Source organism: Protobothrops mucrosquamatus, unplaced genomic scaffold (genome assembly GCF_001527695.2).
Source record: "Protobothrops mucrosquamatus isolate PMUCROS unplaced genomic scaffold, P.Mucros_1.0 scaffold1324, whole genome shotgun sequence".
NCBI lineage: Eukaryota > Metazoa > Chordata > Lepidosauria > Squamata > Viperidae > Protobothrops > Protobothrops mucrosquamatus.
The window spans coordinates 201338-214694 of record NW_015387524.1 but is presented as its reverse complement, the minus strand read 5'-3'; positions in this window follow the sequence as shown (position 1 = coordinate 214694).

The following is a 13357-nucleotide window of genomic DNA, read 5'->3' as shown; positions in this document are numbered from 1 at the left end:
TGCTGCCCTACCGGGGGAGTCGCAAACTATTTCTACATGGAGGAGTTTCAGGCAGCAAAATGGTCCGAAGATCTTCTCTGCCTAAAAGCCGATGAGAGCCTCTCCAAGGACCTGGAAGAGGCTGGACCTTCTGGTGAAGAAGATCGAGCCAGATGGTCACTCGGGGTCGGTAAGAAGGAAGGATGGGAGGAGAAAGCCCCAAAAGTCACTCTTACTCCAGGCCGAGGCAAGAAAAAAGCAAAGAAAAAGAATCCAGAGCCTGCCGCTCCTGAAAAAGACGGAGAAAAGGAGGAACTGAAATCGGGGCCAATGGAAGTGGTGATGGAGTATGTGAAAAAGACCCTCGATGAATTTAAGATGCAGCTGAAGGAAAGCCGGGAGTCGGAAGAAGTCGGAGGGGGAATCGGAGGAGGAAGAATTGGAGGTCCGAGAGATGGCAGTGGCTAGAGCCCAGGAGGTAGCATAGCGGTGGGGCCGTCCATCTCAAGGAGCCAGAGACAGACCTCCTCAGCCAGCCGAGGTGAAACCAATTCCAATCGGAGTGAAGTTTGATGGAGACCCGAAGCGATTGGGGTATTTCCTGGCACAAGTGTTCACCTACATGCAGATCTATGGGAGAACACTTATACTAATAGTTAATTTGCTTTTGGTGTTATACATGCTCATGGCACTTTATGGAAAGAGTGTGGTTTACTAACTGCGGAAGGGAACCCAGTTAAGTATGGTCCTGAAATACTTCATCTTTTGAATACTGTCCCGCTTCCTAGCAAGGTGGCTATTATACATATACTGTAAGGGCCCATGGTAAGGATGACAGTACCAATAAAGAAGAATATTTGTAGCTCAGGGTTGAAATGAGGGACAGTAAACATGGCAGAGGTAATAGTCTTTTTTTTTAATACAAATTTTATTAAATGTACATTTAATGTACAGGTCTTGCTGACCGTGCCACAAAGTCTGCTGCTTCAGGTCCTCTTTCCCCTTGGTATGTGTGTGCCCAGTTAACTGTGCTGCACTCTTCATATACTACTCAAGACAGGCACAGAGCTCACAAAATGGGTGTTGTTTTCCAGGGAAATTGGTGGAATAAAGATGGTCCCAGTTCATGAGTTATGGGCCCTCTTAAGAGAATTTCATGCAAGTACACATTGGTGTTCCAAGGCCGTAGCTAAATTTTCATTAAAAGATTACATTTGCCCTGGAATTTTTGACAAGGCTCTCTCAGTAGTCAGGCAATGTGTTGTTTGTCAAAAGAACAACCCAGGAAAACCACAAAGGTTCCAGTTGTGTAAGCTTAAGTATGGTTCTGCTCCGAGTACTTTTTGGGAACTCAATTTTACTGTACTTCCCCACAAACATCATTTGGCTAAACTGCCACAGGAAACACATATGGGTGCGGGCTCTCCCCCTTGCTCTCTTGCAAATGTGTACTGCGCCCAAACAGCCATTGGGTCTGTCCCCTTTTGAAATTATGTATGGTGGGCCACATGTTTATCACAATTCCATGTCCCCCTCCCTTCCCACCTTTGGGGACCATGTCCTTTGAAAATATGTTCACTCTCTGGCTAACAATGTTTCTTCTATTTCTGAAACTGTTCAGACTGTCTGGACTCCCAGTCTAGATCACCTGGTACACTCATTTTGCCCTGGAGACTGAGTTCTTGTGAAATCCTGGCATAACTGTGATCCTTTGGCCAAAAAGTGGAAGGGACCTTATATCATTCTTCTCACCACTCACGCTGCTGTCAAGATTGCTGGCGTCCAGACTTGGATCCATCGCACCCGTCTGAAGGCATCTTCTCCCTCCTGCTGCTGATGAACTTTGGACTATGGCCCCTGGTGCTGAGGATGACCAAGGGCTGAAGCTCTTATTTAAATGTATAGTACATGCTCCTCTGTTGTATGTCCAAATGCCACTGTGGTCATTGGTTCACTTCAGGACACTCTGTATACAGGCTAAATCCTCTGTATTGCTTCCTCATCAGCCCAGGGACTTTTAGTCGTTCTGGTGCTTTTTTCTTCTCTTGCTATAGATTTGTTTGCTCCTTACTGCCATTTACCTCCTCCTTTTCTTTGTGCGCCATGGCCTCTCCTGTTTCTTAACCCTCTGTCTCTGCACTTCTCCTTGCATTGTTTCTCTGGGGCGGGGGGGGATTATGAGTGTTATGGGAATGAAAATGATTGGAATGTAGACATAGAGGTGGTTAAAGTCACTAGGGATACCTTTAATTCTCTGACCCTACCTGGAGAGCCTGGGACCCAAGAGAACAAGGAGATATGTGGGAAAATGATGTCCCAGGAGCCAAAGATTGATGAGGCTTCACACAGACTCATTGATGTTGATATGCAGGTTCTGAGGTTTTGCTGGTTAAAGAAATACAGGAAATAATATGCTTAATATGAACTTGTGGGTTGTCAAGGAGTTCAATCTGATACTGCTCTAGTCAGGAGGCTGTAAGCCAATGGCCCCCCTTAGATGCTAACAAAGCATGGATAGAATAAGGTGATGCCACTGTGATAGGAGCCCAAGAGGTTAACTACCCATCAGCCTCCAAAAGAAGAACAACAGCTGCAGCAGCCCGAAAGCATGCTGGCCATCCTTGAGCAATAAGAGCCAGTTGTTTGGAAAAATAGGCAACAGGATGAGACCAGCACCAAGGGTTTGAGTAAGAACCCCAGCAGCCACCCCTATACGTTCAGCCACATACAAGGTAAATGGTTTCTTTATCTGTGCCTGTAGTGGCCTGATACAAGGGCGTAGCCATGAAAGCAAAGATGGTGGCTTGTAACTTTAGCAAGCAAATACATCCTAAAAGGGCATAGGGCATTCTGAAAGGTAAAGAAATGAATAAGTAAGGTGAATACCACCCATAAAGCATTCCAAAGGGTTGAGTATTGCAGCTGACACAGAATGACCACTGGCCCCAAAGACCTGGAATCCTTTGTGAGGAAGGACTTCCAAGGGGCTTATTAAATACTAAATGTGATGCTCCTGTACCAATAAAAAAAGGTATTGTTTTTCTCTGACTTTGAACTGTATCAGGGGTGAAGAGGAAGAATCATCCATAAGAGCAGGGAGACAAAGGCCCCCAGCCCCTCACCCTCCCTTTATCTGGAGCACGGTTGTGGAACAGCACCCTATAGGATAGTTAGGAAGGGAATATAGAAAACATTCCCTGCTCCAGTGGCCAAATATCATGCAGACACAACGCTGGTCCTGTCTTAGGACAAAAGACTGCAATGGGTGGTCTGGGGTGGGTGGGTGCCTGGAATTTGGGTGACATTGTCTCATTCCTCTCTCGGTGGTAGGGGGGCCCTATCACTCCTCGCCATCCTCTTCCGCAAGTCCCACTTCTTCCCCCTCCCACTAGGGCAGGGAATCCTGGCTCTGTAATGACATATGTAGAAAACCGAGCCCTAGAAACCAACTATAACAAATACGAAAGGCTGCTTCATTTCCTTTCTCTCAGAAAAGTCAAGCCGAAAAATAAAAGTACCAGAGAAGAGGTTTTTTTTCTTCCTCCTCTCTCTTCCTCCCCCCGCCTGGCTCAGTCAATAGCCTCGGGCAGACGGCCAAGAGACACAGAAGGAAAAAGATAAGCATTAACTGTGAACATACCAAAAGAAAGCTGACAGGTTTGCCCTACACACACAAAAAAACCCCCAATGCCAGTATTAACCCCAAACAGACCAGCACCTATCACAAGACAAAAACTTCATCAACAAGTCACTTCCTCCTCTGGGTGATAGGGTTAAGCAATCCTGCTGAAAGGAAAGTAAAAGAACAAGCTTCTTACAAATTTCATCAAAACTTAAAATAGGAAAGAGTACTAATTGTACCACACATTCAGGTGATTTTTACTCGCCAGTCCAGAAGTAATTACTGAATCAGTTCTCCGTCTGGCTTCTGTAATAAAATCCACTTTCTGGCAACTTGCTACATTCTCTTTTTGCTATATTTGCTGCTGCAGGAATTGTATCCAGAGAGGAAATAAAATGCCTGCTCATGTTATTTGTCCCACAACTGACATGATGTATTCTCAAATATTGTAACTTTTTTTTCCTAGCAGCATTTCCTACCAGACACCTTTCCTCTGTTGTTAGAAAGACATCCAGCATAGCTTGAAGGTCTGCCCAGTTAGTGGCATAAGTTTGAAAATGAACAGAACCAATTCTGGATATTTGTGTGAGGCTTCAGTGTAAGAATCCAACCGGTCCTCCCATGCATAAAGAGCAGATGTGGAGAAGGGGTATGAACCAGGACCTTATTGGTCTCCCCCCTTCTAATAGATACTTGACCCATGAGGGAATAGATCCCCTTATAGGGCGGTGGAGCAGAAGCTAAAGCAGGAAAAGATGGTGCTATGGAGGGTTACCACAACCCACAGCCTCGAAGCACTTGCTTATTCTCGTGTAAGGTCCCACGCAAAAAAAAGCATATTAAGCATGCTGATCATGATCTATGCATCCTTAAGCATAATCTCCCATGGTTTCAAAAACTCCTAATGTTATGAATCACCCTGTTGGCCAAACAGTGGGTATGTCTTGGTGACAGAAGGCATTGTACTTAATTAGAGTTTCAATTTCATATCCTGATGGGTTTTAAGCTTACCAAAGTTCCTTATGACACACTCAAGGGGGCTGAGGGCATATTCCTTCCTTTTTATTCATTCTAACTAGTCTTCTTGGGCTGAGCCCATGTGTTCAAGTCACTCACACCACTTACGCAGCCTGTTGGGCCACAAGAGATCCACTGACCTTCAGCTAAGATCAGTATCACGCCTAGGCCTGGTCAACAGCGGGAAATATATAAGGAGCAACCACAAACCACAAACCACACACCATTCACAACCCGTTGGAGCACGAGAGTACAAGGTCAAGCCCCTTGCTTTCTAAGCACCCCAAAATTCTCAAAAAGAGGGAACCCCCAAAAGAAAGGGAACCCCCAAAAGAGGGGGGTCTTAGGTGCGGCTGGCAAGAACCCTTCCGCCCAGCTCTGGTCAACGGTGGGAAATAATTCAAGGAAACACACTTTTACACACATACACACTCCCCCAGGCAAAGCGGTGCAACAAAGTAACGTATATCTGTGTGTCCTACCTTATCTTCAGCCCTCCTGAGTATACAGGAATCAAATAAAAGGCAACCAAAAAGAAGAAAAAACTGGTTCCTGTTAAAAACCACAGTGAAGAGTCAAGAATGGGGGGCACCTCCAGGAAATCCCGGAGCGCGCTCGGTGCCTTCCCATTTCCTGAGCTTCCCTAGGACCAACCAAGCACCTCTCCTGCGCTAGAGCTCACCAAAAATGATATGCAGGTTCTGAGGTTTTTCTGGTTAAAGAAATACAGGAAACCAGAAAGTGCCTTTTAAGTTTTACGTGTTTATTCAGCTGAATAGAGACGGACTCCTCTAAATGAGGGGACCAACAAATGACAAGAAATCCTTGTATTCTGTATAATTACATAAGCAACCCATCCAGCAAAGCTGACACACATAAGATAAAGATTGCACCCAGTAAGTCTGGCATACTGTAGATAAGAAGGGAGAAAGCAGAATTAGCTAAACATGTTCTCATTTGAGTGTTACTTAAAGATATCATATGTTCTTGGGTGGGTTAGGACATTGGGTGTTGTCCTTGCTGTCCTTTCCTGACCCTGCATCCAGGATTACAAGTGACCAAAGAGAGAGAAGCCATCTATATGTATTCATAATTAATACTGTCCCCTAATTCCTGGTCATCAATGTCTTCCAGGTTCACATACAGGAACATGACCATCCTTCCTTCCAAGATGGTGGCAGCGTAGGAAGCAGTATTGGATTACAGGGAGAGAAGTTACTAAACTAAGTAGGAAGGTACTAGGACAGGGGGAAAAAGAGAGGAAAAAGAAGCAGAAAGTTAGATAAGGAAGATAGAAAGTATAAAGGGAAAGAAGAAACTGGGGTAAGGAGGAAAACACCAGCAAACAGGAGCACAGTGAATGAATGGCTGCACGTGGAGTCAGAGGCAGCCAGCAACAGAGAACAACAGAATCAGCTCAGGAGCTCAAGTAAGCAGCCCAACACTAGAAAAAAAAGGCAACTGAGAGCAGCAAACTGGCAGCTGAACAGCAGACAAGAAGGGAGACTGTTGGAAGCAGCGAACTGGTGGGTCACAGTATATTCACTAATTGCCTAAACCCATACCCCAATCTCGGCAGCCCAGCTCGAGGGGGCAGCCAGGCAGCCCAACCCAGGGCCCAGCAAACTAGGGGCAGCCTGACTACCATAGCCCTCTCCCTGCATCCTTTCAGCCCCGCAGCCCACCCCAGTGACTTGCCCCAGGTGGAGGACTTGACCATCGTTCCCTCCCCAGCAAGATCAGCAGCCCCTTCCCCTGCCTCCTGCTAGCCTGGCAGCCTGTCTGGTCTGGCAGAGGACAAAGGGCCTGGAGCAATCCGTCAGCTGTGAGAAATTGCTGGTGGCAAAATCTGTGGAGGGGAGAAACGCAGCAGCAGCAGCAGCAGCAACAGAGACGCTTCGAGCTAGAGAGCTCTGATCTCTAAAGCTGAGTGGCCGGCTGAGAGGAGCAGACCAGACAGCATAGCTGAGCCAACTGGAAAGCTGAACAGCAGGCCTGACCAGATCAGAGATGAGGCTGAAAAGACCCAAGCACTGAAAGACAGAACAAAGCTGGCAGAGAAAACAACAAGAGACCAGAGCAGTGAACAAGGGAAGTGAAGGCAACATTTAAGCTTGAGGTCCCAATAGGAAGGGAGGGAAGACCCCAGTAAAGAATAAAAATAAATACAAGACAGAAAATAAAAGATAAATAAATAGGCAAATGATAGAAGTAAAGGAAAGGTCTTCAAAAATTTAATATTGAAAGAGAAATTTAAAATTGAATTTGCTGCAGTGGAAACTTACTGCTTGGACAAACAAGTTACCAAAAACTATAATATATGGGAACCAGGAAAGGAGAGCATAAAGAAAGGAAGTAAGATAAACACATAGGCAAAAATAGCTGGGTCTTAGAGTGGGGAAAGGAAGAAGACAAACTATAAAAAATAACTGTAAGAGGAAATGGCTAGCCAGGAAAGACACTGAATTGAAAAACAGGAAAGAACCTATTGTTCTAAAAGGGGGACATAAATATCCACAGAGTTTAAAATAACAATTTAAATGTCTAATTTTTCTTATTATTATTGTATATGTGAATATGATTTAATATGTTATCAGGAAATGTGTAAGAGGCGGTCGGAAAGAATGTAACCTCATAGTACCTCAGCCAATGGGGAAAAAGGAGGGATGTGCAGCCGGGACAAGGATTGTATAAAGAAGGAAATATTTTGGGTTGGAACTTTGGAGAGAACCAAGCTTTGATAGCTTCTCTCCCTGCTTATTGCAATAAATGAAACAAAAGGCCTTCACTGTGTCTTGGCTGGTTATTGGTCAGGCCAGCTTGCCTCTGGTCACGAAGGAAAGTAGCCAGGAGCACATAACACAAATAATAAGGACAAGAGTGGAACATTAGAAATCAAGGAAGAATAGGACTAATAAAGAGGCAAACCTTAACAAGGCAAATCTTAATAAGGTAGGGAGGAATCAGAGTTCAAAAACTTTTTTAAAAATAGAGGGACAAAAAGGATAAATAAAACTAACAATAGTAAGAAGGTTAAATAAATAACAAGGTAGAAAAATGAGCACAAACAGGCAGAAAAAAGGACAGGGAAAAATAGGTATAATTACCTAGAACAGAGAAGGTAGAAACAAGGCTAATAGCAAAGCACATCCAGCAACCAAAAAGAGGGATTTTCAAACAACAAACTGATGGAACAGGTGACTGATACTATCGTGGTATGCAATACATGTTCCATGTATGTGCTCATGCCCAAAGAACACTCAAATTATACATGCATTAAATGTAAACTATGTGTACTACTAGAGGAAAAAGTAAGGGACTTAGAGGCAACTCTAGCCAAACTCCAACCTACACAAGAAAGCTACACCCAAACTGAACCAAATAATGAACAAATAACTCCCAGAGGATTTGACCCTACTGATAAACCCTTGGAGGAAGACAAATGGAGGTATGTCACACATAGAAGGAAACCCAATAATCAAAGAAAGATGCAGCATACATCTAACAAACACCTACTGTCCAATCTAACCCAACCAGAAGCAGCCCCATTAAAACTGAGCAATCAATTTCTCCTCCTAGATGGAAATACACAGACCCACAACCTCCCCCCCTCAAAGAAAACATGCAGACACCTAGCAAAGAAACAACACCAAATACCACTAAAAGAGTCACATCAACAAACATACCTGAGATAAACAGAAAAGCACCCCAGACTGCACCCCCCCAAAAAAGGAAGGTGAGTGTTGGTAATAGGAGATTCTATCCTCAAAGGAACAGAATCAGCCATCTGCAGATCGGACATACAATTCAGGGAGGTATGTTCTCTCCCTGGAGCAAAAATCAAAGATGTGGCCGAGAACCTAACCAAAACAATTAGGCCCACAGATTACTACCCTTTCCTCCTCCTTCACATTGGGATGAATGACACAACAAAGAACCTGAGTACAATATTGAGAGACTATAAGCAACTAGGCAATAAAATTAAGGAGCTAGGAGCACAAGTAGTGTTCTCATCCATACTCCCAACGAAAGGCCAACTCCCATTGAGGGAAAAAGAATTCTAGAAATAAACCACTGGCTAAAGGGTTCGTGTCGCCAAGAAAACTGGTTTCCTGGACTATGGACTGCATTTCCTACACGAAGGACTCTTGGCAAGGGATGGGCTGGACCTCACAAAAACAGGGAACAATGTACTCGGAAAAAGGCTGGCCCAGCTCATCAGGAGGGCGTTAAAGCAGGTTCTCCTGCTTGAGCAGGGGGCTGGATTGAAGACCTCCAAGGTTCTGTTCTGTTCTGTTCTGTTCTATTCTAAACTAAAATTGAGGGGGAAGGGTGACCAATCTTTAGAATCTCTAGAACACAAAACCAATCATAAATCCCAAGAAAACAAATCAAACAATAAGGTAGGGAGTGATGAGAAAAAAGAAAAACTCCAACAACAATCAGGAGATGCAGGAAAAATACCCACGGACAGGCATAAAGGTCTTAAATGCTTATATACAAATGCTCAAAGCTTGGGAAACAAACAGGATGAACTAGAAGCAATAGTACATGAGGGTGGGTATGACATAGTTGTCATTACAGAAACCTGGTGGGACGAAACCCATGACTGGAATGTACTGATGGATGGATACAAATTGTTCAAAAGAAATAGATCTACAAAAAGAGGAGGTGGAGTTGCACTATATGTAAGAACACTACATATCTACAGAAATGCACGTGATCAAAGATAAAATCCCTTTAGAATGTATATGGGTCAATATAAAAGGGAAAAAAGTGACATTGCCATAGGTGTATATTACAGGCCACCCAAGCATTCAGAAGAAATAGATGAACTCTTTGCCAACCAGTTAACAAATGTATGTAGGAAGCATACCACAGTAGTAATGGGAGACTTCAACTATCCAGATATCAACTGGGAGACAAACTCTGCAGCGAGTGGGAGATCAAACAGATTCCTAACCAACCTAGCCGACAACTTCGTCGCCCAAAAGGTGGAGGAGGGAATTAGACGCAAAGCCATACTGGACCTAATTTTTACTAATAAAGAAGAAGTGATAGAGGGAGTTGAAGTTGCCGGAACCTTGGGTGAAAGTGACCACGTCATACTGAAACTAAATATAATGCAAACACAGGCAATAGTAAAAAATCCAACCAGTGTCTTAATCTTCAAAAGAGGTGATTTTAACAAACTCAAAAAGAACCTAGGAAAGATTCCATGGATGAAAATCCTAAAGAGGAAAACAACTCAAGAAGTGTGGGAAACTCTGAAAAATATGATCATAAAAGACCAGTCCAGCACAATACCACTGAAAAAGAAAAACAAGAAATTCAAGAAGAAACCAGCATGGCTGCACAAAGCTCTCTCTGACAAACTGAAAGACAAAAAGGATAAGTACAAAAAATGGAAAGAGGGACACATAACTAAGGCTAATTATCAGCAGACAGCCAGAACATGCAAAGATGAAGTCAGGAAAGCAAAGGCTCAGAATGAACAAAGTCTTGCAACAGAAATCTAGGACAATAAAAAGTTTCTTTCAACATATTAATAAAAAGAAAAAAAGTCAAGGAAACTGTAGGTCCACTAAGGAGAGAAGATGGCAAGGAAGTAACAGGCAGTAGGGAGAAAGCAGAGCTGCTTAACTCATTCTTTGCATCAGTCTTCACACATAAAGAAATTATAACCCAACATACCGAAAAAACTACTGCAAAAGACAAACTGGAAACAAAAATTAAAATAAGCAAGAGAATGGTAAGAGAACACCTATCCGACCTTGACGAATATAAATCACCATGACCTGACAGATTACATCCCAGAGTCCTGAAGGAGCTGGCAGATGTTATCTCAGAACCATTGCACCATATCTTTCAAAGCTCCTGGAGCACAGGGGAAGTACCTGAGGATTGGAAAAGGGCTGATGTGGTTCCCATCTTCAAGAAAGGGGGAAACAACAGACCCAGGAAACTACAGACCAATCAGCCTAACATCAATACCTGGGAAGATCCTGGAAAAGATAATCAAAAAACAGATCTGTGAACAACTAGAAGCAAACAAAGTTATAACTAGTAGCCAGTACAGTTTTGTTAAAAACAGATCATGCCAAACCAATCTTATTTCATTCTTTGATAAAGTGACCAAATTAGTAGACCAGCAAAACACTGTGGAGATAGTATACTTAGATTTCTGTAAGGCATTTGACAAAGTAGATCACAATCTACTGCTTGGTAAGCTAGAAAAAGGTGGAATAGACAACATCACCACCAGATGGATTTGTAGCTGGCTGACAAACCATACTCAGCAAGTAGTCCTCAATGGTACTACATCCACATGAGAGAAGCAAGCAGTGGAGCACCACAAGGCTCCGTCTTAGGCCCAGTACTCGTTAATATCTTCATAAATGACTTAGATGAGGGAATAGAAGGGGAACTCATCAAATTTGCAGATGACACTAAACTGGCAGGAATAGCCAACACCCCAGAAGACAAGCTCAGGATCCAAAAAGATATTGACAAACTTGAACAATGGGCCCTATCCAACAAAATGAATTTTAATGTGGAGAAAAGCAAAGTTTTACATTTAGGCAGGAAAAATCAAAGGTATAAGTACAGATTAGGCAAGACCTGGCTCAAAAACGGTAACTGTGAGAGGGACCTTGGAGTCCTAGTAGACGATCACTTGACTATGAGCCAGAAGTGTGCAGCAGCAACCAAAAAAGCTAATACAATGCTGGGTTGTATAAACAGAGGCATAGAATCAAGATCACGCGAAGTATTAGTACCACTTTATAAAACCCTAGTGAGACCACACCTGGAATACTGCAACCAATTTTGGTTACAATACTACAAAAAAGATGTTGAGACTTTGGAAAAAGTTCAGAGAAGAGCAATTAAAATGATCAAAGGCCTGGAGACTAAAACATATGAAGAACGGCTGCAGGACTTGGGTTTGGCTAGTCTAAAGAAAAGAAGAAACAGGGGTGACATGATAGCAGTATTCCAGTATTTGAGGGGCTGCCACAAAGAAGAGGGCATCAAACTATTCTCCAAAGCACCAGAGGGCAGGACAAGAAACAATAGTTGGAAACTGATCAAAGAGAGAAGCAACCTGGAATTAAGGAGAAACTTCCTAACAGTGAGGACAATTAACCAGTGGAACAACTTGCGTTCAGCAATCGTGGGTGCTCCATCACTGGAGGTTTTTAAGAAGAGACTAGACAGAGACTTCCGGTTTTGCGCTTGTAGCGCATGGCTGTGCGAGAGCGGACCTCCGCTCCCCACGGCTAGTTTCGTCCTGCCAGGGGGACCCTAGATGGGTCTGAAGTCGCCCTGAAGAGGTGACTGTGAAGGAGGGGTGCCCCGTTGATCACAAAGCGATGGCGGTCGCTTCGTTTGATCCAGGGGAATTCCTCCAAACCCAACAGGAGAAAGGCTAGCGTGAGATCAGCGTCTAGCCCAAGCTACTTGCAGCTGAAGTCCCAGAGCACGAACCTGAACATCGGTGAACAGCGTGCTTGGAATTGGTGAGAGTACTGATCTTCTTTCCTCTATCTACTAATTGAATCCTTGAGAAAGATCCCCAAAGCAAGAAAACCTCCGGAAGTTAAGGGAGGGGACTATATCTCCATTCCCTTATAGACAGAAGTGGTGAATTAATATTAAGGAGGAAAGAGATATACTAAAATTTGATTTAAAATACTACAGTCTGGACAAATCTAGGAACTAAGAAACTGTCAAGATTATACCCTAAAGAGTTTTTGATGGAATTATAAAAATATATAACAAAAATAACTTTTTGATTGAAAAAAAACTGAAAAAAAGAAATAACTGCTGACATCTAGTGGAGAATTAAAGCATAGAATACTAACAATAATGACTCAGAAATTGGCAGAATGCCTAGAAATAAAGAAAAAGCTGTTCCTTTGAATTGCAAATAACCTTGAAGACGGCTGGGAACAAAGGAAGAGCCAGCTATAAGATTAAAAAGTGTCTGAAAGAAAAAAACCACCTGGACTGTTGCTTAAATCTAAGAACTGTTTATGGAAAAGAAAAACCTTGGCTTTTGGCTAATCTTTTAGAGGAGAATCTACAGGAAGGATTTAAAGTGGCTTAACACACTGAACTGTAATTTTGACTGACTGATAAATTGACTTTTGAATTAAAACATTGATGAAAGATTATTTGAAGGGGGGAGACAACATGGATATCACATACGTATCAAAAAGCGACAGGACGCCACATTCAATATTTTCTCCTGAAGGACTTAGCCTGGAAAATCAAGGGCCTCCAGAAGTAATACTTCAAGGCAAGATAAATACTTTCCAGGAGCGACTTCCGGTGTGCAGGCGACCTCGTCGGACACAGCTGATGGCTGTCTCCCGCCTGTTTTCGTGTAAAAGCCGTTTTGACAGCAAGCATCAGCTGTCAAACGGTTTGATACCTTTCCCCCGGGCATAAGGGGATTGGTGAGCCGCCCGGGGTAGGAGTTGAGTTCCCGAGTCGTCCTATGTGGACGATGTAGGTTAGAACTCCTCCGGAGCCCTGAGGATTCTCCGCGATCCAGGACGCCTTCGCTTCGGCGAAGCTAGAAGCCGCCGCCACCGCTGCAACTTGAACTGAACTGTGAGTTATTATAAGCAGACAAACCGACCCTGGAAGTTTGTTTCCTATTTTGGATTATACTCTAATTTTGGATGTTCTGATCTTCTCTTCACTTGGGGAGGACTGAGTGAAAGTGAACTT